The following is an 11,217-nucleotide window of genomic DNA, read 5'->3' on the forward strand; positions in this document are numbered from 1 at the left end:
AGTAGCAGGAGCATCCCTCCCTCCTACTGAGATCTCTGAAACCTCTCCAGATGAGCAATTGTTTGCTATTCAGGAAGCTCTGTGGTTTGCAGACATTGCAAACTATAAGACACAAGGTTCTCCTTCTGTAACCATGGAGAGGAAGCCTGAAAAGCTTCTCTCAATACAGAGTCAAACAAAACCCCCACATTGAAACTCTAAGTTTGGTGTTGGGAGGCGACAACCAAACTCTAAGTTTGGTGTTGGGAGGTTCCAACCTTGCTCTAATTATCTGTGAGGCTCCATGAGAGCTCACTGTCAAGCTATTGACATTAAAGAAGTGCTTGTTGGGAGGCAACCCAATGTTATTTAATCATATCTATTTTATTTTTTTTTTGTTATTTCGTGATTTATTAGGTTGATGGTCATGTGAAGTCACAAAAACTACTGAAAAATAAAAAAAACAGAATGAAAAATAGCATTGAAAATAGCACACCCTGGAGGAGAGCAGTCTGGCATTTAAACGCCAGAAACAAGCATCTGTCTGGCGTTTAACGCCAGAAACAAGCACCAAGCTGGCGTTTAACACCAGAAACAAGCATCTGCCTGGCGTTAAACGCCAGAAACAGGCTACATTTGGGCGTTTAACGCTAGAAACAAGCAGCAGTCTGGTGTTAAATGCCAGGATTGCACAGCAAGGGCATTTTACACGCCTAATTGGAGCAGGGATGTTAAGTCCTTAACCCCACTTGTTCTGTGGACCCCACAGGATCTCCACCTACCTCACCATTCAAATTCAAACATTTCCCCTCCCAAACCCACCCATTCACACACCTCCATCTCCTCCATCTTCTCCACTTCTTTCTTCTTTTGCTCGAGGACGAGCAAACCTTTTAAGTTTGATGTGGTAAAAACATTGCTTTTTGTTTTTCCATAATTCAGTGGTAGAGCAATTGACTACAGATCAAGGAGCTATGAGGGAGGAGCAACAAAGACAAGGAAGAGACATAGAGGAGCTCAAGAGCACCATTGGTTCTTCAAGAAGAGGAAGACGCCACCCTCATTAAGGTGGACCCATTCCTTAATCTCCTTGTTCTTATTTTCCTATTTTTCGTTTACTATGCTTCATGCTTAATTATGTTTGTGTCTTTACTATATGATCACTAGTATCTAAGTGTCTATGTCTTAAGGATATGAATGTCCTATGAATCCATCACCTTTCTTAAATGAAAATTATTTTCTGAAAAAGAAAAAGAAGTACATGAATTTCGAATTTTAAAATAGTTTAATTATTTTGATGTGGTGGCAATACTTTTTGTTTTCTGAATGAATGCTTGAACAGTGCATATGTCTTTTGAATTTGTTGTTTATGAATGTTAAAAATGTTGGCTCTTGAAAGAATGATGAAAAAGGAGAAATGTTATTTGATAATCTGAAAAATCATAAAAATGATTCTTGAAGCAAGAAAAAGTAGTGAAGAACAAAGCTTCCAAAAAAAAAATGAAAAAAAAAGAGCAAGAAAAAGAAAAAGGAAGCAGAAAAAGCCAAAAGCTCTTTAAACCAAAAGGCAAGAGCAAAATGCCAATAGCCCTTAAAACCAAAAGGCAAGGGTAATAAAAAGGATCCAAGGCTTTGAGCATCAGTGGATAGGAGGGCCTAAAGGAATAAAATCCTGGCCTAAGCGGCTGAACCAAGCTGTCCATAACCATGTGCTTGTGGCGTGAAGGTGTCAAGTGAAAACTTGAGACTGAGCAGCTAAAGTCGAGGTCCAAAGCAAAAATAGAGTGTGCTTAAGAACCCTGGACACCTCTAATTGGGGACTTTAGCAAAGCTGAGTCACAATCTGAAAAGGTTCATCCAGTTATGTGTCTGTGGCATGTATGTATCCGGTGGTAATACTGGAAAACAGAGTGCTTAGGGCCACGGCCAAGACTCATAAAATAGCTGTGTTCAAGAATCAACATACTGAACTAGGAGAATTAATAACACTATCTGAATTCTGAGTTCCTATAGATGCCAATCATTCTGAACTTCAAAGGATAAAGTGAGATGCCAAAACTGTTCAAAAGTAAAAAGCAAATAGTCCCGCTCATCTAATTAAGACTGATCTTCATAGATGTTTTTGGAATTCATTGTATATTCTCTTCTTTTTATCCTACTTTGTTTTTAGTTGCTTGGGGACAAGCAACAATTTAAGTTTGGTGTTGTGATGAGCGGATAATTTATACGCTTTTTGGCATTGTTTTTAGGTAGTTTTTAATATGTTTTAGTCACTTTTTATTATATTTTTATTAGTTTTTAAATAAAAATCACATTTATGGACTTTACTATGAGTTTGTGTGTTTTTCTATGATTTCAGATATTTTATGGCTGAAATTGAGGGAGCTGAGCAAAAATCTGATTTAAGCTGAAAAAGGACTGCAGATGCTGTTGGATTCTGACCTCCCTGCACTCAAAATGGATTTTCTGGAGCTACAGGAGTCTAATTGGCACGCTCCTAATTACGTTGGAAAGTAGACATCCAGGGCTTTCCAGTAATATATAATAGTCTATACTTTTCTCAAGGATAAACGACGTAAACTGGCGTTCAATGCCAGTTCCATGTTGCACTCTGGCGTTCAGCGCCGGAAACAGGTTACAAGTTGGAGTTCAACGCTAGAAACAGGTTACAACCTGGCGTTCAACTCCAGAAACAGCCCAAGCACGTGAGAAGCTTAAGTCTCAGCCACCAAGTGGGCCCCAGAAGTGGATTTCTGCACTATCTATCATAGTTTACTCATTTTCTGTAAACCTAGGTTACTAGTTTAGTATTTAAACAACTTTTAGAGATTTATTTTGTACCTCATGACATTTTAGATCTGAACTTTGTACTCTTTGACGGCATGAGTCTCTAAACTCCATTGTTGGGGGTGAGGAGCTCTGCTGTGTCTCGATGAATTAATGCAATTACTTCTGTTTTCCATTCAAACACGCTTGTTCCTATCTAAGATGTTCATTCGCGCTTCACTATGAAGAAGGTGATGGCCCGTGACACTCATCACCTTCCTTAATCCATGAACGTGTGCCTGACAACCACCTCCGTTCTACATCAGATTGAATGAGTATCTCTTAGATTTCTTAATCAGAATCTTCGTGGTATAAGCTAGAATTGATGGCGGCATTCATGAGAATCCGGAAAGTCTAAACCTTATCTGTGGTATTCCGAGTAGGATTCAAGGATTGAATAGATGTGATGAGCTTCAAACTCGCGATTGTTGGGTGTAGTGACAGACACAAAAGAATCAATGGATTCTATTCCGACATGATCGAGAACCAACAGATGATTAGCCGTGCTGTGACAAAGCATTTGGACCATTTTCACTGAGAGGACGGGAAGTAGCCATTGACAATGGTGACACCTTACATACAACTTGCCATGGAAGGAGCCTTGCGTGTGTGGAGAGGAGTACAAGAGAAAAGCTGAAATAAAGAGGACAAAGCATCTCCAAAACCCCAACATATTCTCCATTATTGAGTAACAAGTATTTATTTTATGCCCCTTGACTTTTACAATTAAAACTAAGAATTATTATTGATATTATATCCTGACTAAGAGTTACAAGATAACCATAGCTTGCTTCAAGCCAACAATCTCCGTGGGATTCGACCCTTACTCACGTAAGGTATTACTTGGATGACCCAGTGCACTTGCTGGTTAGTGGTACGAGTTGTGAAAAGTGTGATTCACAATTCGTGTACCACTTCTCTAAACTTCATTTCCTGTCTATGAGCTCCCATGCAAGTTTTCATAAACATGCAACCTCAACACACAATCATACAATCAGAACCTCCACTCCTCTTAATCTTTTGCTTGCCCCAAGATTTATAATATTCTTCAACAGTTTTCTTTCAAAAGAATGATTTCTTTGTTGCACTATTAGAGATATTGGGTGCAAGTAAAATTCAAGATGATACAAATCAGCAATCAAGCTATGCTTATTCACAATACACATGCATACATGATGAGCGGATAATTTATACGCTTTTTGGCATTGTTTTTAGTATGTTTTTAGTATATTTTAATTAGTTTTTATTATATTTTTATTAGTTTTTAAATAAAAATCACTCTTCTAGACTTTACTATGAGTTTGTGTGTTTTTCTGTGATTTTAGGTATTTTCTGGCTGAAATTGAGGGACCTGAGCAAAAATCTTATTCAGAGGCTGAAAAAGGACTGCAGATGCTGTTGGATTCTGACCTCCCTGCACTCAAAGTGGATTTTCTGGAGCTATAGAAGCCCAATTGGCACATTCTCAATTGCGTTGGAAAGTAGACATCTTGGGCTTTCCAGAAATATATAATAGTTCATACTTTGCCCAAGATTTGATGGCCCAAACAGGTTCCAAGTCAGCTCAAGAATTCTGGCGTTTAACCCCAAAACTGGCACAAAAGCTGGAGTTAAATGCCCAAATTGGCACAAAAGCTGGTATTTAACTCCAAGAAAAGTCTCTACACATGGAAGCTTTAATTCTCAGCCCAAGCACACACCAAGTGGGCCCGGAAGAAGATTTCTGCATTAATTACTGATTTCTGTAACCCTAGGCTACTAGTTTTCTATAAATAGGACCTTTTGCTATTGTATTTTTCATCTTGGGACGTTTAGTCCTTAGACCTTTGAGGCTGGCCATTCGGCCATGCTTACACTATTTGTTCTTATGTATTTTCAACGGTGGAGTTTCTACACACCATAGATTAAGGTGTGGAGCTCTGTTGTTCTTCATGAATTAATGCAATTACTACTGTTTTTCTATTCAATTCACGCCTACTTCTTCTCTAAGATATCACTTGTCCTTCAACTTGATGAATGTGATGATCCATGACACTCATCATAATTCTCACCTATGAACGTGTGCCTGACAACCACCTCCGTTCTACCTTCGATTGAGTGTGTATCTCTTGGGTTTCTAATCTAAGATTGGAACCTTCGTGGTATAGGCTAGAATTATTGGCGGTCATTCCTGAGATCCGAAAAGTCTAAACCTTGTCTGTGGTATTCCGAGTAGGATCTGGGAAGGGATGACTGTGACGAGCTTCAAACTCACGATTGTGGGGCGTGTGACAGACACAAAAGGATCAATGGATCCTATTCCGACATAATCGAGAACAGACAGCTGATTAGCCGATGTTGTGACAGAGCATCAGGACCATTTTCACTGAGAGGACGGGATGTAGCCATTGACAACAGTGATGCCCATCATAAAGATTGCCATGGAAAGGAGTATGAATGATTGGAAGAAGGCAATAGAAAAGCAGAGGTTCAAGGGGAACAAAGCATCTTCATACGCTTATCTGAAATCCACCAATGAATTACATAAGTATCTCTATCTTTATTTTTTGTTTATTTTCATCACCTTAAACTCCATAACCATTTGAATCTGCCTGACTGAGATTTACAAGATGACCATAGCTTGCTTCAAGCCGACAATCTCCGTGGGATCGACCCTTACTCACGTAAGGTTTATTACTTGGACGACCCAGTGCACTTGCTGGTTAGTTGTGCGAAATTGTGACAAAGTGTGATTCACGTTTAAGAGCTCCAATTCTATTGGCACCATTGTTGATGATCACAATTTCGTGCACCAAGTTTTTGGCGCCGTTGCCGGGGATTGTTCGAGTTTGGACAACTGACGGTTCATCTTGTTGCTTAGATTAGGTACTTTTCCTTTTTATTTTTCGAAAATTTTTTTTTTCAAAAATACAAAAAGATTTTCTATTTTGTTCTTCAGAGTTTTTAAGAATGAATTCTAGAGTTTCATGATGATTTTGTTGAAGTCTGGCTGGCTGAGAAGCCATGTCTAATCTTTTGGACCGAGGTTTCAACTTATCATCACAAGAGCTTGTTGATTTCTATCAATTTTGCTGTTGAAAGCAATGATCTGCTAAAGCTTGGCTGGCCATTGGCCATGTCTAGTGTTTTAGACCGGAGCTTTCATTGAAAGCTTGGCTGGCTAGTAAGCCATGTCTAATTCCTGGACCGGAGTCTTAGACTAGCATTGCAATGATTCCTGGAATTCTTATTAAAAGTTTTGATTCTCTTTATTTTCTTTTCCATATAAGTTTCAAAAATCTCAAAAAAATTTATAAAACTATAAAAACCAAAAATATTTTATGTTTCTTTTCTGAGTCTAGTATTAATTTTTAAGTTTGGTGTCAATTACATGACTTTCTTCTTCTTGCATTTTTCGAATTTATACATATTGTTCTTCATTGATCTTCAAGTTGTTCTTGATGATTTCAGTGCTCTGATCTTTAAATTCTCTTGTTTTGTGTGTTTTGTTGTTTCTCATATGCATTCTCAATTTGTTAGTGTCTTTTATATGAAAATTTTAAAGTTTGGTGTCCTGTATGCATTGTTTATTTTATGTTAGTTGCATTCTTATTGTTTCTCATCATTAAAAATTCAAAAATATTTTTAAAATTGTGTCTTTTCAAGTCAATAATACAGAGAATTGAAGATTCAGAATATTCAGCAGAGGAATCAAACAGAAAAAGCTGGGCGTTCAAAACGCCCAGTGAAGAAGGAAAACTGGCGTTTAAACGCCAGCCAGGGTACCTGGCTGGGCATTTAACGCCCAAAAAGGTTGATATTTGGGCGTTAAATGCCAGAATGGGCACCATTCTGGGCGTTTAACGCCAGGATGACACTAGAGGGAAGATTTTGTTTTTAATTCACATTTTTTTCAAGTTTTCATAATTTTTCAAAATCAAATCTTTTTCAAATCATATCTTTTCAATCATATCTCTTTCAAAATCAATTTCTTTCCATTTTATATTTATTTTTACTATTTTCAAAAATCCTTGCTTCAATTCAAGATTTACTTCAAAAATTTTCAAGTTGTTACTTGTCTATTAAGAAAGGATCAAATGAATCATATCTTCTAATTTCTTGTTAATCAAGTAATCAACTTTAGTTTTAAAACTTTCTTTTTCTAAATTGATTTTCAATCATATCTTTTCAATCACATCTTTTTCAAAATTAATTTTTTTCAATCAAATTTTTTTCTAATTTCAAAATCTTTTTCAAAAATCACTTTATTTCTTTCCTAATCTTAGTTTTCGAAAATCTCAATCAAATTTTCAAATTTCTTTTTTAAAATCTTTTAATTAATTTTTGAAAATTCTTTCCCTCTTTTCACATCCTTCTATTTAAGGGACTAAGACTCCTCCTCAAGGTACAATTCGAACTCCCTCCTTCTTTATATGTTCGAATTCTCTTCTCCACCTCCTCCTTCTATTCTTCTTTTCCTCTGACACCTCAAGAAATCTCTATACTGTGACATAGAGGATTCCCTACTTTCTTGTTCTCTTCTGTTTCATATGAGTAGGAACAAAGATAAAGGCATACTTGTTCAAGCTGATCCTGAACCTGAAAGGACCTTGAAGAGAAAGTTAAGAGAAGCTAAAGAACAATTCTCTTTAGAGGGCCTAACAGAACTCTTCAAAGAAGAAGAAACCATGGCAGCCGAAACAACAACAATGCCAACAATGCAAGGAAGGTGCTTGGTGACTTTACTGCACCTACTCCTGATTTCTATGGGAGAAGCATCTGAATCCCTGCCATTGGAGCAAACAACTTTGAGCTTAAGCCTCAATTAGTTTCTCTAATGCAACAGAATTGCAAGTTTTATGGACTTCTATTGGAAGATCTTCATCAGTTCTTAGCTGAGTTCTTACAAATCTGTGACACTGTCAAGACCAATGGGGTTGACCCTGAAGTCTACAGACTTATGCTTTTTCCTTTTGCTGTAAGAGACAGAGCTAGAACATGGTTGGATTCACAACCTAAGGAAAGCCTGAACTCTTGGGAAAAGCTAGTCAATGCCTTCTTGGCAAAGTTATTTCCACCTCAAAAATTGAGCAAGCTTAGAGTGGAAGTCCAAACCTTTAGACAGAAGGATGGTGAGTCCCTCTATGAAGCCTGGGAGAGATACAAGCAATTGATCAGAAGGTGCCCTTCTGACATGCTTTCAGAATGGAGCATCATAGGAATCTTCTATGATGGTCTGTCTGAACTATCCAAGATGTCATTGGACAGCTCTGCTGGAGGATCTCTTTATCTGAAGAAGACGCCTACAGAAGCTCAAGAACTCATTGAAATGGTTGCAAATAACCAATTCATGTACACCTCTGAAAGGAATCCTGTAAATAATGGGACAACTCAGAAGAAAGGAGTTCTTGAGATTGATACTTTGAATGCCATATTGGCTCAAAATAAAATATTGACCCAACAAGTCAATATGATTTCTCAGAGTCTGTCTGAAATGCAAGCAGCAACAGGCAGTACTAAGGAAGTTTCCTATGAAGAAGAAGCTTATGATCCTGAGAACCCAGCAATGGAAGAGGTGAATTACATGGGAGAACCCTATGGAAACACCTATAACCCTTCATGGAGAAATCACCCAAATCTCTCATGGAAGGATCAACAGAGACCTCAACAAGGTTTCAACAACAACAATGGTGGAAGAAGCAGGTTTAGCAATAGCAAGCCTTTTCCATCATCTTCTCAGCAACAGACAGAGAATGCTAAGCAAAGCCACTCTGACTTAGCAACCGTTGTCTCTGATCTAATCAAAACCACTCAAAGTTTCATGACTGAAACAAGGTCCTCCATTAGAAATTTGGAGGCACAATTGGGTCAGCTGAGTAAGAAAATTACTAAACTCCCTCCTAGCACTCTCCCAAGCAATACAGAAGAGAATCCAAAAGAGAGTGCAAGGCCATAACCACATCTCACATGGCCGAACATGGAGAGGAGGAAGAGGTAGTGATTCCCACTGAGGAAAACTTCAATGGACACCCACTGACCTCCACGGAGTTCCCTAATGAGGAACCATGGGACTCTGAGGCTCATACTGAGACTATAGAGATTCCATTAAATCTACTTCTGCCATTCATGAGCTCTGATGAATATTCTTCCTCTGAAGAGGATGAAGATGTTACTAAAGAGCATGTTGTTAAGTACCTTGGAGCAATCATGAAGCTAAATGCCAAGTTATTTGGTAATGAGACTTGGGAGGATGAACCTCCATTGCTCATCAAAGAACTGGATGACTTGACTAGGCAGAAATTATCTCAAAAGAGACAGGACCCCTGGAAAGTTCTCAATCCATTGTACCATAGGCACCATGACCTTTGAGAAGGCTCTGTGTGACCTAGGGTCAAGCATAAACCTTATGCCTCTCTCTGTAATGGAGAAGCTAGGGATCATTGAGGTACAAGCTGCAAGAATCTTACTAGAGAAGGCAGACAACTCAAAGAAACAGGCTTATGGACTTGTAGAGGATGTCTCGATAAAGGTTGAAGACCATTACATCCCTGCTCATTTCATAATCCTAGAAACTGGGAAGTGTATGGATGAATCCATCATCCTTGGCAGACCCTTCCTAGCCACAGTAAAAGCTGTGATTGATGTTGACAGAGGAGAATTAATCATTCAAGTGAATGGAGACTCCCTTGTGTTTAAAGCTCAAGGATACCTTTCTGTCACCATGGAGAGGAAGCACGAAGAGCTTCTCTCAATACAGAGTCAAACAGAGCCCCCACAGTAAAACTCTAAGTTTAGTGTTGGGAGGCCACAACCAAACTTTAAGTTTGGTGTTGAACCCCCACATTTAAACTCTAAGTTTGGTGTTGAGAGGTTCCAACATTGCTCTGAACATCTGTGAGGCTCCATGAGAGCCACTGTCAAGCTATTGACATTAAAGAAGCGCTTGTTGGGAGGCAACCCAATTTTTACTTATCTACGTTAAATTTCTATTTTCTATTGTTATTTTATGTTTTCTGTAGGTTGATGTTCATGTGAAGTCACAAAAACAATTGAAAAAGCAAAAACAAAGTGAAAAACAAAACACCCTGGAGGAGACAGTTACTGGCGTTTAAACGCCAGTAAAGGTAGCAGAATGGGCGTTAAACGCCCAGTCTGGCACCATTATGGGTGTTTAACGCTAGAAAAGGGCACCAGACTGGCGTTTAATGCCAGGAATGGGCAAGAAGCTGGCATTAAATGCCAGAAATGGGCAGCAGCCTGGCGTTTAACGCCAGGATTGGCAAAAAGGGGCGTTTTACATGCCACTTAGTGCAGGGATGAGATATCCTTGACACCTCAGGATCTGTGGACCCCACAGGATCCCCACCTACCCCACCACTCTCTCTCTTCTTCACCCATTCACCAATCACCTCAATACCTCTTCCCCAAAAAAACCTTCACCTATCAAATCCCACCATTCTCTTCACCACTCACATCCGTTCTTCATAAAACCCCACCTACCTCACCATTCAAATTCAAACCACTTTCCCTCCCAAATCCACCCTCTATAGCCGAACCATACACACCCCTCTCACCCCTATATAAACCCATCTTCACTCCTTCATTTTCACACAACCTAAACACCACTTCTCCCCCTTGGCCGAAACACAAAGCCCACTCCATCTCCTCTATTTCTTTTTCTTCTACTCTCTTCTTTCTTCTTTTGCTCGAGGATGAGCAACCTTCTAAGTTTGGTGTGGTAAAAGCTAAAGCTTTCTATTTTTCCATAACCATTTATGGCACTAAAGGCCGGAGAAACCTCTAGAAAGAGGAAAGGGAAGGCAAAAGCTTCCACCTCCGAGTCATGGGAGATGGAGAGATTCCTCTCAAGGGTGCATCAAGACCACCTCTATGAAGTTGTGGCCAAGAAGAAGGTGATCCCCGAGGTCCCTTTTAAGCTCAAAAAGGGCGAATATCCGGAGATCCGACATGAGATCCAAAGAAGAGGTTGAGAAGTTCTCACTAACCCCATTCAACAAGTCGGAATCTTAATGGTTCAAGAATTCTATGCCAATGCATGGATCACCAAGAACCATGATCAAAGTGTGAACCCAGACCCTAAGAATTGGCTTACAATGGTCCGAGGGAAATACTTAGATTTTAGTCCAAAAAATGTAAGGTTGGCATTCAACTTGCCCATGATGCAAGGAGATGCACACCCATACACTAGAAGGGTCAACTTTGATCAAAGGTTGGACCAAGTCCTCATGGACATATGTGAAGAGGGCGCTCAATGGAAGAGAGATTCAAGAGGGAAGCCGGTTCAACTAAGAAGGCATGACCTCAAGCCCGTGGCTAGGGGATGGTTGGAGTTCATCCAACGCTCAATCATTCCCACTAGCAACCGGTCCGAAGCTACTATAGACCGGCCTGTCATGATACATAGCATCATGA

General features: G+C 39.3%; 1 non-coding gene across 1 annotated transcript; it reads right to left on the reverse strand.

The window, feature by feature from the left end:
• Positions 1-7,876: 7,876 nt before the first annotated feature.
• On the reverse strand, positions 7,877-7,984 carry LOC112746659 (small nucleolar RNA R71). The gene has a single exon (XR_003174530.1). It is a non-coding gene; the product is annotated as a small nucleolar RNA R71 (small nucleolar RNA).
• Positions 7,985-11,217: the final 3,233 nt, after the last annotated feature.

Source organism: Arachis hypogaea, chromosome 14, assembly GCF_003086295.3.
Source record: "Arachis hypogaea cultivar Tifrunner chromosome 14, arahy.Tifrunner.gnm2.J5K5, whole genome shotgun sequence".
In the NCBI taxonomy this organism is placed as follows: Eukaryota; Viridiplantae; Streptophyta; class Magnoliopsida; order Fabales; family Fabaceae; genus Arachis; species Arachis hypogaea.